The 16,296-nt window shown below is 43.2% G+C and overlaps 1 long non-coding RNA gene across 1 annotated transcript; it reads right to left on the reverse strand.

Moving 5' to 3' along the window:
* Positions 1–1,244: 1,244 nt before the first annotated feature.
* LOC147959475 (uncharacterized) lies at positions 1,245–4,513 on the reverse strand. The gene is made up of 3 exons (XR_015611034.1): positions 4,110–4,513; positions 2,752–2,815; positions 1,245–1,480 (listed from the first exon to the last, which is right to left on the reverse strand). It is a non-coding gene; the product is annotated as an uncharacterized LOC147959475 (long non-coding RNA).
* Between the last annotated feature and the right edge of the window lie 11,783 nt (positions 4,514–16,296).

The raw sequence follows: 16,296 nt of genomic DNA on the forward strand, positions 1-16,296 counted from the left end.
GTGTTTGAAAGGAGTTTTTTCGAAGAAAGACCTCGGTGAAGCTGCTTACATATTGAGCATCAAGATCTATAGATATAGATCAAGTCGCTTGATAAGTTTTTTCAATGTGTACATACCTTGACAAGTTTTTGAAGTAGTTCAAAATGGAACAAGCAAAGAAGGAGTTCTTGCATGTGTTGCAAGGTGTGAAGTTGAGTAAAGACTCAAAACCCGACCATGGCAGAAAATAGAAAGAGAATGAAAAGTCATTTCCTATACCTCGGTCATAGGTTCTATAAAGTATGCTATGCTATGTACCGGACCTATTGTGTACCTGACCATGAGTTTGGCAAGAGGGTACAATAGTTATCCAGCAGTGGATCACTGGACAACGGTCGAAATTATCCTTAGTGGAATAAGGACATGTTTCTCGGTTATGGAGGTGATGAAAAGTTCGTCATAAAGGGTTACGTCGATGCAAGCTTTGACACTGATCCAGATGACCTTAAGCTCAATCTGGATACATATTGAAAGTAGGAGCAATTAGCTAGAGTAGCTCCGTGCAGAGCATTGTAGACGTAGAAAAGTTGCAAAATACATACGACTCTGAATGTGGCAGACCCGTTGACTAAACTTCTCTCACAAGCAAAACATGATCACTCTTTGGGTGTTAATCACATTGCGATGTGAACTAGATTATTGACTCTAGTAAACCCTTTGGGTGTTAGTCACATAAAGATGTGAACTCTTGGTGTTAAATCACAAGATGATGTGAACTAGATTATTGGCTCTAGTGCAAGTGGGAGACTGAAGGAAATATGCCCTAGAGGCAATAATAAAGTTGATATTTATATTTCCTTATATCATGATAAATATCTATTACTCATGCTAGAATTTTATTAGCCAGAAACTTAGCACATGTGTGATTACATAGACAAAACAGAGTGTCCCTAGTATGCCTCCACTTGACTAGCTCATTCATCGAAGATGGTTAAGTTTCCTGACCATTGACACGTGTTGTCATTTGATGAACAGGATCACATCATTAGACCCATCTGTTAGCTTAGCATAATGATCGTTTAGTTTTATTGCTATTGATTTCTTCATGACTTATACATGTGTGACGCCCCCAATTCGACCGTACACTAATCATACATGCAAACGTGTACGATCAAGATCAGGGACTCACGGGAGGATATCACATCACAACTCTACAAATAAAATAAGTCATACAAGCATCATATTACAAGCCAGGGGGCCTCAAGGGCTCGAATACAAGTGCTCGATCATAGACAAGTCAGCGGAAGCAACAATATCTGAGTACAGACATAAGTAAACAAGTTTGCCTTAAGAAGGCTAGCACAAACTGGGATACAGATCGAAAGAGGCGCATGCCTCCTGCCTAGGATCCTCCTAAACAACTCCTGGTCATCGTCAGCGGGCTGCACGTAGTAGTAGGAGTCCTCGTCGACAGTGGTGTCTGGCTCCTGGGCTCCATCGTCTGGTCACAACAATCGGGTATAGAAAGGGGGAAAAGATGGAGCAAAGCAACCGTGAGTACTCATCCAAAGTACTCGCAAGCAAGGAGCTACACTACATATGTATGCATTGGTATCAAATGGAATAAGGGTATCATATGTGGACTGAACTGCAGAATGCCGGAATAAGAGGGGGATAGCTAGTCCTTATCGAAGACTACGCTTCTGGCCACCTCCATCTTGCAGCATGTAGAAGAGAGCAGAAGTAAGACCACCAAGTAGCATCACATAGCATAATCCTAACCGATGATCCTCCCCTCGCCGCCCTGTGAGAGAGCGATCACCGGTTGTATCTGGCACTTGGAAGGGTGTGTTTTATTAAGTATCCGGTTCTAGTTGTCATAAGGTCAAGGTACAACTCCAAGTCATCCTGTTACCGAAGATCACGGCTATTCGAATAGATTAACTTCCCTGCAGGGGTGCACCACATTTCCCAACACGCTTGATCCCCATTGTCCGGACACACTTTTCTGGGTCATGCCCGGCCTCAGAAGATCAACACGTTGCAGCCCTACCTAGGCACAACAGAGAGGTCAGCACGCCGGTCTAAATCCTATCGCACAGGGGTCTGGGCCCATCGCCTATTGCACACCTGCACGTTGCGTATGCGGCCGGTGAGCAGACCTAGCCTGCCTTATACAAGAGCAGGCGTTCCAGTCCAACCCCGCGCACGTCGCTCAGTCGCTGACGTCACGAAGGCTTCGGCTGATACCATGACGCCCAGTGGCCAGACTCAGATCAAATACCAAGATCTCGTTAAAGGTGTTATCTTGAAATAACCGGGAATGCCGACCAGGGCCAGGCCCACCTCTCTCCTAGGTGGTCTCAACCTGCCCTGTCGCTTTGCCACAAAGATCCACACTGAGGGTCGTCGGGAAAGTATGTCCTTCTAGCCCCCAATTCGTGAATCAACCGCGGGTACTCCTCGAGCCAACCCGACTTTAGTCATCACATGTATCATGTATAAAGTATATAGTATATACCCGTGATCACCTCCCGAGTGATCACGGGCCGATAGTATAGCATGGCAGACGGACAAGAATGTAGGGCCACTGATGATAAACTAGCATCCTATACTAAGCATTAGGATTGCAGGTAAAGGTAACAACAGTAGTAGCAAGGACATGCTATGCATCAGATAAAATTAACGGAAAGCAGTAACATGCTACACTATTCTAACGCAAGCAGTAGAGAGAAGAATAGGCGATATCTGGTGATCAAAGGGGGGGCTTGCCTGGTTGCTCTAGCAATAGAGAGGAGTCGTCAACACCGTAGTCGAACTGGGGGTCGCCGGCAATCTCGGGGTTTACCGGAAAGAAGTAACGGAGGAGGACACAATAAATAATAGAGCAATCAAAGCATCACAAAGTGTAACATGGCATTACGCGACGCTAGAGGTGACCTAACGTAATAGTAGGTGCTACTGGCGAAGGGGGAAAACATCCGGGAAAGTATCCCCGGTGTTTCGCGTTTTCGGATAGATGAACCAGAGGTGAAATGATGCAGGTTCGATATGCTAGGGATGTGTGGCGGACGAACAAACTACGTATACGGATTCGTCTTGTCGTTCTGAGCAACTTTCATGTATAAAACTTTTTCATCTGAGGTACGCATTATTTTCTATGAATTTTCAAAGATTTAAATAATATTCTGAAATTAATATTAATTCGAAAATAAATAGGAGATTGCTAGGTGCACCCGGTGCAGTGCACCCAGCAGTGCACCAGAGGATGACAGTGGGTCCAGGGGGTCCCAGTTGACCTAGTCAACAGTCAACTATTGACTAGGTCAAAACTACAGATGGGGCCCAGGTGTCATTCACACATATTCAACATTTTCTTTCTTTTAGGTGATAATTATAATTAAAAGGGAGGGTCCACCTATCATAGACTAGTATTTTAATAGATTTATTTAACTTAGCTAAGTTAGAAGTGGATACCCACACGTAATAGACTAATTAGAGGAGGTTAGTCTAATGAGGATTAGCACCTAAGCTAATCAAGGGCCGGCCTGTACGGGAACTGGCATTGGGCCATTGTTGGGGCGTGCACGCGCGGGGCACAAAGGCCATGGCCAGGCGAGCGAGGCAGCAACGGAGGCCGCGGGCGCGCGTGATGTAGGAGCAGCAAGTGGCGGGCGGAGCCGGCGAGGCTGTGCGGCGGCAGCAAGCAGCAGTGGTGCTCACGACAGCAGCAGTGAGCAGGCAAGGGCGGAGGTGCACGAGGTGGCACGGTCGCAGCCGCGGGGAGTGCTAGCGGCAATAGGCGGCTGCGGCAGCAGCTGCAGAAGGCATCGCGGGCGGCGCAGGCCAGCGAGGCATGAGCGGGAGCGCCGGATGGGCGCGGGGCACGGCAGATAGCCACGGCGGGCACGGACAGGAGCAACAGCAGCAGTACGCGGGCGTGCGCGGACACGCACAGGCGACCGTGGCGCTGTCAGGAAGCCTGCGAGGCACGGCCGACGCGGGGTGAGTGCGAGCGTGCGCAGGCGCACGGGGGAGCAGAGCTCCGAGCGCGGCCACGGGAGGATGCGGGAGATGGCTACATCGACGAATCGAGGCGAAAATCAGTGGGGAATGGAGGAGGCGCTCACAATGAACACAAAGGCGAGGTCGGGGAGGCCGGGGCTGGACCGGATCGGCGGCAAACGACGACGGACGACGTAGATGTACGTGGTGAAGATGGCGGCGTTGGCGGGCGTACGAGCTGCCCCGACCCGGTTTTCTGCTCGGGAAGGACGAAGTGGACCATAGCGGTTCTTCTGGGCATCTTCTTGCGGCGCGATGGCCGCGGCATCGACGACGACATGGTGACGACCGAGCTCGGGATCGAGTGGATCGAGCGTGGAGAAGGGGAGGAGTGAGATAGGGTTGTCTAGGGTGTCGGGGTGTCGGCCTTATCCTCTCCCAGACTCCCTGTAGCGCCAGACGTCGAGCATTGGCAGCCATGGCGCCGTGGATGGCTGCCACACCCTGGCTCTGTCCCCTCTGTACATGAAGCTGAAGAAAAGGTTCACGTGGTGGGCTGGGTTGTTAACTATAGACATTGAGCCCAAGTGTACAGTGGTGTTTAGCATTTTCCCTTTTTCTTTTTTTTGTTTTCTACTTTAACTATTGTTTTGTATTTAGTTTAGGTACTAAATGATTTCAGTTAAATGTGCAAAGTATCACATAAATTGTAGACAGTATTTTGGGCTAGTCCAACAAGTTTCAACTATTTTTGAATATTTTACCTATTTATTTAAATCACATTATTTCAATAAAAAGCTTATGGGTTAGTTTCAAAAATCTTTAGGGGCACTTATATATTTTGGAAAATGTTAAATCTTACATTAAAATTATCTAGTAAATATTTTCAACCCAACCTACATTTTTATTTTACCTTTTCAAAATTTTAATTATTTGACTTTACTTTAAACTTGAATTTGAATCGGGTTAGGATCAAAGTGAGGTTTAGAAAAATTAAATATGATGACATGGCACCATTAGTGTGTGATTACCGTAGATTGACTACCGGGGTGTTACAACATGTTCCTCTGACTATGAGATTATGCAACTCCCGAATACCGGAGGAACACCTTGTGTGCTATAAAATGTCACAACGTAACTGGGTGATAATAAAGATGCTCTACAGATGTCTCTGAAGGTGTTTGTTGAGTTGGCATAGATCGAGATTAGGATTTGTCACTCCGTGTATCGGAGAGGTATCTCTGGGCTCTCTCGGTAATTTACATCACTATAATCCTTGCAATCACTGTGACTAATAAGTTAGTTGCGGGATGATGCATTACGAAACGAGTAAAGAGACTTGGCGGTAATGAGATTGAACTAGGTATGATGATACCGACGATCGAATCTCGGGCAAGTAACATACCGATGACAAAGGGAACAACATATGTTATTATGCGGTTTGAACGATAAAGATCTTCGTAGAATATGTAAGAACCAATATGAGCATCCAGGTTCCGCTATTGGTTATTGACCATAGATATGTCTCGGTCATGTCTACATAGTTCTCAAACCCGTAGGGTCCGCGCGCTTAACCTCCCTCCTTTATATACGTGGGCAGGGGGCACCCCAAAGGCACACCAAGTCTTCTCTTAGACGTGTGCGGTGCCTCCCTCGACAGTTACACACCTCGATCATATCATCGTAGTGCTTAGGCGAAGCCCTGCATCGGTAACTTCATCGTCACCGTCACCACGCCGTCGTGCTGACGGAGCTCTCCCTCATCCTCAACTGGATCAAGAGCTCGAGGGACGTCATCAGCTGAACGTGTGCTAAATATGGAGGTGCCATACGTTCGGTACTTGGATCGGTTGAATCGCGAAGACGTTCAACTACATCAACTGTATTACTAAACACTCCCGCTTTAGGTCTACGAGGGTACATGGACACACTCTCCCCTCTCGTTGCTATGCATCTCCTAGATAGATCTAGCGTGATCGTAGGAATTTTTTGAAATACTGCATTCCCCAACACAAGGTACGATAAAAGGCCTCAAACTCTACCAGCCTAGGCTCGGCTAAGCTCCCATCAAAAGGGATCATGCATATGTTACAAAATTTAGTAAGTGGTATCTGATGGGGTTCAGCATATAAATTAAACCGCACCTCAGGCGGATTATTCCTAGGAAGGAAAGTAAAACTTTGAGCAAAGATGTTTGTGAGGAGATGATACTATTCGCGTTCAACTGCGATGAAGTCGGTGAGGCCGGCATTAGCAGCATATTGTGTTAACTCCTGAAGGATTCCAGCGTCTTCCATGAACGGGGTGTGCGGCCATTCGCACGGCCGTACTTCCGCCAACCTCCGGGGACAGAGATCACTAACAGACGACTCCCAAATAACTCCCTTGGAGTTCTTCTTGGAACCAAACTTCCTAAAGATATTCATGTTTTTCCTATGAACAAAAATTCTGAAATTTGTAGTGCACAAAATTTTCTCAACAAAACTTCACAAAAATGATACCAACTACTCATAGGGATACATAGAGGCCATAGCAAGCATTCAAACTACTTAGAACTCTAAGAATTCAACATGCAAGCTCATATACAGCAGCACCAATAGTATCTAATTATTCAAAATATAAAGCACTAAAACAAAAACTAAAGACGGTGGAGTCACATACCAAGCAACAATCCTCCAAAACAGTTTCAGGAACGGAGCTTCGAGAAAAGAGATCGAAATCCATAGGTTTGAGAGCAAGAACACGGGAGAGAGAGAGAGCAATGGAGAATTTTTTCTAGAGGTCAGTGATGATGTGGTGTGAAGAGATAAGTGAGGGGGCCCATGTGGGCACCACAATCCACCAGGGCGCGCCTGGGGGTCCTGGCGCGCCCAGGTGGGTTGTGCCCACCTGGTGTACCTCCCTTTGATATTATTTGCACCAGAAATTCTTAAATATTCATAAAAAAATCGTATTAAATTTTTAGAACTTTCTGAGAACTTTTATTTTTGGGTCATTTTTTATTGCATGGGAAATTTAGAAAACAGACAAAACATGGCATTTTATTTTATTTATCTAATAAAAATAGAAAACAAAAAGTAGGGATAGAAGGTAGTGCTTACTAAATTCATCAACTTCATACCGCCCAAAAATGATCCATTAATAAGGTTGATCAAGTCTTATTAACAACCACTTTCAATTAGCATGAAACCGAAGAACTATGTAAATCACTAAGTTACCTCGACGGGGATATGAATGTCCCCAACAATAAGCATTTCATATTTCTTTTTGACAGTAGGTAGAGGTATTTGAAAACTTCCAATAGTGATTGTCGAAGATTTTTCAATAACATTAATACCATTCACTTGGAATTGTTTCTTCGGAAAGTGCATCGTACGCTCATTACCATTGATATGAAAAGTGACCTTGCTTTTATTGCAATCAATAACAACCCTGCAGTATTCAAGAAGGGTCTACCAAGGATAATCGACATGTTGTCGTCCTCGAGCATCTCAAGTATAACAAAGTCAGTCAAAATAGTAACATTAGCAACAACAACGGGCACATCCTCACAAATACCGATAGGTATGGCAGTTGATTTATCAGCCATTTGCAAAGATATTTCAGTAGGTGTAAGTTTATTCAAATCAAGTCTTTTATATAAAGAGAATGGCATAACACTAACACCAGCACCTAAATCACACAAAGCAGTTTTCACATAATTCTTTTTGATGGATCAAGGTATAGTTGGTATTCCCAGATCTCCATGTTTTTTAGGTACTCCATCTTTAAAAGTATAATTAGCAAGCATAGTGGAGATTTTAGCTTCCAGTATTTTTCTCTTATTAGTGATGATGTCTTTCATATACTTTGCATAAGGTGGCATTTTCAAGATATCAGTCAAGCGAGTACGCAAAAAAACCTGGCCTCAGCATTTCAAAAAAGTGTTCAAATTCTTCATCATCTTTCTTTTTAGTTGACTTAGGTGGAAAAGGCATAGGGTTTTGAACCCACGGTTCTCTTTCTTTACCATGTTTTCTAGCCACAAAGTCACTTTTATCATACCTTTTATTCTTAGGTTGTGGGTTATCAAGATCAACAGGTGGTTCTATCTCAACATCATTGTCTTGTTCTTTTTAATTATTAGGTTGAGAGTCTTCATGAACATCAGCGTTATCTTTTTCATTGTCAGAAGGTGAGTGTTCATTACCATACTGAGTTTCAGCATCAGAGATAGAAGTTTCATTATCATTATCAGGAGGTTTCTCAATTTCAGGTTCACTAGGAGCATGCAAAGTCCTATCAATTTTCTTTTTATTTTTCTTTTTAGAAGAACTAGGTGCAGTGGTGTTGTTCCTTTGTGAATCCTGTTCAATTCTTTTTGGGTGTCCCTCAGGATAAAGTGGTTCCTGAGTCATTTTACCTCCTCTAGTTGCAACTCTAATAGCAAAGTCATGTATATTATTATTCATTTCATCAAGCAATTCTCTTTGAGATTTAGCAACTTGTTCTAACTGAGTTTGAACCATAGAAGCATGCTTTCCAACACCTCTAACATCATTTGAGATTCTAAATAACAAGTCACTCAAGCGACCAATCATATAAAAATTGTATTTCAATTGTTTCATAACATTTGCAATGAAGTGATGTTGTTTTCTAATATAGTTTTCAAACTCATATAGACATTGGCTAGGGTGCATATTGTGAGGATTGTCATTGTCAGTGAACTTCATTAGAGAATTTACCTCTACCACCTTAGGTAGTGGTGGTGTATTAAGCCCAATTATTTGTTCAATAGGAGGAAAATTTTGACATCCTCAGCTTTAATACATTTTTCCTTCATAGATTTCTTTGCCTCTGGCATATCTTCAGGACTGAGATATAATATACCCCTTTTCTTCGGAGTGGGTTTAGGCGGTGGTTCAGGAAGAGTCCAATCATCATAATTTTTCAATATATTACTCAATAATTCGTCAACTTGCCCAACAATTTGTTCCCTGAAAACACAACTAGCACAACTATCTAGGAAATCCCTAGAAGCATCAGTTAGTCCATTATAGAAGATATCAAGTATTTCATATTTCTTAAGAGGATGATCAGGCAAAGCATTAAGTAATTGACAAAGCCTCCCCCAAGCTTGTGGTAGACTCTCTTCTTTAATTTGCATAATAATTTCTCCAGATCATCTCTATCCCTACAAGCAAGAATATATCTAGTTATGTCATCATTCATAACATAACCTTCTGATACCTTAGGAAATTCATATCTAGGAAGGCTAGTTCTAGCAGGTGTTTCAGGAGTTTCAGTTTCAAGCTCATCATCAGATTCAATAACATCATGTTGTATTACTCTAGCAATTTATTCATCAAGAAAATCACCAAGTGGCACATCATTATCATCAAGCAAGGTATTGGCATCATCATAATTATCACTCATACGAGAAGTAGCATCATCAATAACTTGCGACATATCAGGATTAATAGCATGTGGTGGTGTTGCAAGTTTACTTATAACAGAAGGTGAATCTAAAGCAGAACTGGATGGCAGCTCCTTACCTCCCCTCATCTTAGAGGGGAAAATCTTAGTCTTAGCATCCTTCAGATTCTTCATAGTGATAAATTGATAATAATCCCAAGTGACACAACAAATATAGCTATGCTCCCCGACAACGGCGCTAGAAGAAGGTCTTGATAACCCATAAGTATAGGGGATCGCAATAGTTTTCGAGGGTAGAGTATTGAACCCAAATTTATAGATTCAACACAAGGGGAACCAAAGAATATTTAAAGGTATTAGCAGCTGAGTTGTCAATTCAACCACACCTGGAGATTAATTATCTGTAGCAACATGATCAGTAGCAAAGTAATATGATAGTTTTGATAATAGTGACAGCAGTAACAGTAACGGTAATAGTGATATCGGTAGTTTTGTAGCAAGAACAACAGTAACAACAGCAGTAGTAACTTAGCAAGAACAATATAAGATAAATTCATAGGCATTGGATCAGTGACTTGCTGGATGATATTCATCATGAGACAGTTATAACCTAGGGCGATACGGCACTAGCTCCAGTTCATCAATATAATGTAGGCATGTATTCCGTAAATAGTCATACGTGCTTATTGAAAGAACTTGCATGATATCTTTTGTTCTACCCTCCCATGGCAGTGGGGTCCTATTAGAAACTAAGTGATATTAAGGCCTCATTTTAATAGAGAACCGGAACAAAGCATTAACACAGGGTGAATACGTGAACTCCTCAAACTACGGTCATCACCGGGAGTGGTCCTGACTATTGTCACTCCGGGGTTGCCGGATCATAACACGTAGTAGGTGACTATAACTTGCAAGATCGGATCAAGAACATGGATATAAAGGTGATAACATAAACGGTTCAGATCTGAAATCATGGCACGCGGGCCCAAAGTGACAAGCATTAAGCATGGCAAAGTCATAGCAACATCAATCTTAGACCATAGTGGATACTATGGACCAGGCACTAGCAAAACTAACTCGATTACATGATGAATCTCATCCAACTCCTCACCGACCAGCAAGCCTACGAAGGAATTACTCACTCCCGGTGGGGAACACCATGGAATTGGCGATGAAGAAGGGTTGGTTATGACGAAGAATGAAGATCCCCCTCTCCGGAGCCCCAAACGGACTCCAGATCTGGCCTCCCGATGAAGAAGAGGAGATGACAGCGGCTCCATCTCGTCGATTGCAATAATTCTTTCTCCCTGATTTTTTTGGAAAACTAGGATTTTATAGCATTGGCTCAGGGTCTGCGGGGCCACCAGGTGGGGACAATCCACCTGGGCGTGCCAGGAGGGGGCGTGCCCTGGTGGGTTGTGCCCACCCAGGTGCCCTGCTCCGGTGGATCTTGGCTCCAGAAATTCTTATTTATTGTATAAAAAATCCTCTCAAAGTTTCGTTCCATTCCAAGAACTTTTATTTCTGAACAAAAACAACACCATGGTAGTTCTGCTAAAAATAGCGTCAGTCCGGGGTTAGTTTCATTCAAATGATGCAAATTAGAGTCCAAAACAAGAGGAAAAGCATTAGGAAAAGTAGATACGTTGGAGACGTATCAATGGGCTTCCTCAAATTGCCCTAGGTCTTCGTGAGCCAGCGAGTGGGATGCACACCCACTTAGTTTTTTTAGAGCTTGCATAAATTTATAACTCTAGTGCATCTGTTGCATGGCAATCCCTACTCACTCACATTGATATCTATTGATGGGCATCTCCATAGCCCTTTGATACGCCTAGTTGATGTGAGACTATCTCCGTCTTTTTTTCTTCTCCACAACCACCTTCTATTCCACCTATAGTGCTATGTCCATGGCTCACGCTCATGTATTGCGTGAAAGTTGAAAAAGTTTGAGAACATCAAAAGTATGAAACAATTGCTTGGCTTGTCATCGGGGTTGTGAATGATTTAAATATTTTGTGTGGTGAAGATGGAGCATAGCGAGAATATATTATTTTGAAGGGATAAGCTTTCTTTGGCCATGTTATTTTGAGAAGACATAATTGCCTCATTAGTATGCTTGAAGTATTACTGTTTTTATGTCAATATTAAACTTTTGTTTTGAATCTTACGGGTCTAAACATTCATGTCACAATAGAGAAATTACAAGGATAAATATGTTAGGTAGCATTCCACATCAAAAATTCTATTTTTATCATTTACCTACTCGAGGACGAGCAGGAATTAAGCTTGGGGATGCTTGATACATCTCCAACGTATCTATAATTTTTTATTGTTCCATGTTATTATATTATCTGTTTTGGACGTTTTATATGCATTAATATGATATTTTATATTATTCTGGGACTAACCTATTAACCTAGAGCCCAGTGCCAGTTCCTGTTTTTTCCCTGTTTTTGAGTTTAACAGAAAAGGAATACCAAACGAAATAAAACCTTCGCGATGATTTTTCTTGGACCAGAAGACAACCAGGAGACTTGGAGATGAAGTCAGAGGAGCCATGAGGTGGCCACAAGGATGGAGGGCGCGCCTCCACCCTTGTGGGGCCCTCGTGCACCTCCTGACCTAATTCTTGTGCCTATATATTCCCATATATCCCCAAACCAATAGAGGCATCCACAAAAACACTTTTCCACTGCCGCAACCTTCTGTACCTGTGAGATCCCATCTAGGGACCTTTTCTGGCACCCTGCCGGGGGTGATTCGATCACGGAGGGCTTCTACATCAACCCTGTTGCCCTTCCGATGAAGCATGAGTAGTTTACCTTAGACCTACGGGTCCATAGCTAGTACCTAGATGGCTTCTTCCATCTCTTTGATTCTCAATACCATGTTCTCCTCGATGTTCTTGGAGATCTATCCGATGTAATACTATTTTACGGTGTGTTTGCCGAGATCTGTTGAATTATGGATTTATGATCAACTTATCTATGAATATGATTTGAATCTTCTCTGAATTCTTTTATGCATGATTTGATATCTTTGTAATTCTCTTCAAACTATCGGTTTGGTTTGACCAACTAGATTGGTTTTTCTTGCAATGGGAAAGTGCTTAGCTTTGGGTTCGATCTTGTGGTGTCCTTTCCTAGTGACAGTAGGGGCAGCAAGGCACGTATTGTATTATCGCCATCAGGGATAAAAAGATGGAGTTTTCATCATATTACTTAAGTTAATTCCTCTACATCATGTATTATTCCCATCAGGGATAAAAAGATGGGGCAGTGATTTGTTCACCCACCTTATTATTTTCTATCTTGAGAGAAGCCTCTAGTGAAACCTATGGCCCCCGGGTCTATTTTCCATCATATAAGTTTCCGATATTTGTTTCCGATCTACTATTTTTTTAATCTTTTACTTTCCGATCTATAAACCAAAAATACCAAAAATATTTACTTTACCGTTTGTTTACTTTTATCTATCTCTATCAGATCTCACTTTTGCAAGTAACCGTGAAGGGATTGACAACCCCTTTATCGCGTTGGGTACAAGTTGTTTGATTGTTTGTGCAGGTATTCAGTGACTTGAGCATTGTATCCTACCGGATTGAAACCTTGGTTTTCAAACTGAGGGAAATACTTATCTCTACTTTGCTGCATCGCCCTTTCCTCTTCAAGGGAAAAACCAACGCAAGCTCAAGAAGTAGCAGGAAGAATTTCTCCGGTCACACAGGCGGGGGCAAAATAAGATCGTGTGTGATCGGGCAAGGCATTGAGGCCCAATTGTTTCCGTTCATATGTAAATCCCACACATTGAATCCCAGAAAAACATTTCCATTCGTATGTATATCACACACAGTTTTCTGTGTGCAAACGTTTGTGCAAGGTGGCCTCACGCGAACAGTTCTCTCCCGGAAGTAGTGTGTGATTGTTAGTTGATCCAACATGCCTACTTTCTAGAAACCGTGTGGGTTGTTTGAGTAAATCGCCCACGGTGTTGTCTGAGTAACCGTCTACTATAGAAAACACCAATAAACAGGGTCATTAGCCTATTATAGATAATCCATGTAGTAATCAAATTGACATTTCTTATGAAACACACTAGATATTTCATATCCATATAACGACAACCAGGATTTCATAATCGAATTACATCAGATAGCTTCAGCACTCAGTTACACCAAAGAGGGATATAGCTAGCTACACTATTACACAACAGCACCAAGTTTCACATGCAACATCGAAAACATTTGGAAAAGTAGCATCATACACGGTAAATAGACAGATGAATCTCATCTAGGAAACTGCACAAGCGGAAGGCGAATATTGAACCTTCAGTGATGTTGAACGTCCTTGCAACTTTAAGTCAGTGGCTATGGATAATGGCCCGCCCAACCTTCGTCCTCTTCAGGAAGACTTCAATATCGTACCATGGGTGTTGATTGAATACCTTCCTCGCCTCTTGACCATGCACGTGGTTTGAGAGGTAATCATCGGTGAACTGCTTTGAAAAGTACTGAAAACAAAGATATGCATAAATCACTTTTATAAATTTGAAATGGCACAAGGGGTAAAACACAAGGTAAAAGAGTTAGTACCATCCTATAGTTGTCTGATGTCTTCTTCATTGTGCAAACAAAGATCTTGTTGTTATTTGTCGCAAGTTTCTTCATCCTAACAATCTTTCTGAGTTTCTTGACTTGACTGATATTCAAGGACATCTCATTTCCCCATATGCAAAATGGGTCGAACAGTGGGTCTAAGCCTCTGACAGCAGGGCCTACATGTGCAAGACCAAATTGTAAGAAACCTAAATATTAGAATGATTCCTGCAACTGCACAATAACGTGCTATTAGCGAAAGGACCATGCATGAGCACACCTCGATGGTAAACTGCAGTATCTCCCATTTGTTTAGCTGCAACACATATAAGGAAGATCTTCATCAGGTTAACTGAGAGTTGCCATACTATCAGTAGAATGTGTATTGAGTACAGCCAAATTCGATTTATTTCTCACATGCATAACAATACAAAATTGTACCCACAACAAATGAAAATCAAATTGCAGAATTGAACCAAACAGTTAAATGGACAGTAGACCATATGAACCAAAACAGTTAACTGAGCACGACATTGCAGAATAGAAACATGTACTAGAAGATAATACAGTTAACGAAACAAAGAATGCTTGAGAGTAGTATTACGAAATGTAGCAATTGTTGGACTAAACTGTCAACTGAACATTACATTTCAGAATATCAGATTGCATATTAACATTACAGAGGACAAATCACTAGAAGGCACTGGCGATGGCCTCGAGAAAACAGCACGAACTGTATTTTAAAGTAGACAACCGCGTGGCGGTGTCGACGGTGGCCTCGAAGACGAGGTGCCACCACAAAAAAAAGACACATCCATGACATTTTGGGCCAAATGAAATTTTTTCTGTCATGCTTATGACACTTCTATGATGATAATTGTGACAAAACCCGGTATCATCATAGATGTGGTGGGCTCCTACTTCTATGACAAAAAATCATGACAGAAAATGGGCTTTTGATCCTGGGTGGGCCAGAGACGCAGCTGCATGACATTGTTTGGGCCATCCATGACGGAAAAAAATGTGGTAGAAGCGGGGGCGAGAGAAATATCAGGGAGTTTCCAGTTACGGTGGGTAGTCGGGACCGAGCGATGCATGGAGGTTTGCATGTTTCTCTCGTACACGTACGCGCGTGTGTGCGAGGCGTTGTGCTCTAACTGAACCCAAGCGAGGCCCAAAGCTCTAACTGAACCCAAGTGATTGCACTAGCTAAGTTACTGAACCCCGATCGATCCCTTGCTGTTAACTGAACCCAAGTGATTCCTTCGCTACAACTACTAACTTAAGTCGATCGATGCTACCGCTTGATGAATAGTGAGCTTTGTTGGGGGGGGGGGGTGGATGAATAGTTCCCGATGGGGGTGGATGAACAGGACCCCGTGGTAGTAGAGGCCATTGGCACTGGATGAATAGGACCCCGATTGAGCCGGTTTGGGGGTGGATGAACAGGCCCCCATGGAGGGCTGGATGAACAGGACCCCGTGTTGGACTGGTTGAACAGTAGACAGTGGAGGGCTCGATGAACAGTAGCCCATGGAGGGGTGGTTGAAGAGGACCCCGTGGAGAGGGCTGGTTGAATAGTAGCAGGTGGAGGAGCGGTGGAGGCTGGATGAACAGGAGCCCGTGGATGAACAGTGGCTGGTGGACGTAGGAGGGGAGACGCTGTGGATGAACAGTCGTAGGTGGAGGCCGGAGGAGGTCGACGGTGGACGAACAGTAGCCCGTGGAGGCAGTCGACGGTGGAGATGAACAGTATCCCGTGGAGTCCCGTTTTGCGGTACACCACACCCCTCCCAATGAACAGGACCCCCGTTTCGACCATAGTGCTCCAACACAAGTCCGTTTCCTCCGTTTTGCGGTACTCCACAACCCTCCCGATCAACAGGACCCTGTTTCGACCATAGGAGGTCCAAGAGAAGTCTGTTTCCTCCATTTTACGGTTTGCCATACCCCTCCCGATGAACAGGATCCCGTTTTGACCGTGGCCGGTCGAACACAAGGTTGTTTCCTCCATTCTGCGGTATGCCAGGCCTCATTTCGATCGGTTGTTCCGTCCATGCTGGTTGACTCTCGATGAACACAACGCATTCCGACCTAGTCGGTTGCTTCCCGATGAACAGGATGTTGTTTCTCCGTTCTGACCCAGCCGGTTCGCTGCCCGATGAACAGGACACTGTTGCTGCCATCCGTTGCCTCTCCATCTACAAAAGCCTTGGCCGTCTATATATATATATATATATATATATATATATATATATATATATATATATATATATATATATATATATATATATATATAT

Source organism: Triticum urartu, chromosome 7A (assembly GCF_056163025.1).
Source record: "Triticum urartu cultivar PI428250 chromosome 7A, HENAU_Tu73, whole genome shotgun sequence".
Classification (NCBI taxonomy): Eukaryota; Viridiplantae; Streptophyta; class Magnoliopsida; order Poales; family Poaceae; genus Triticum; species Triticum urartu.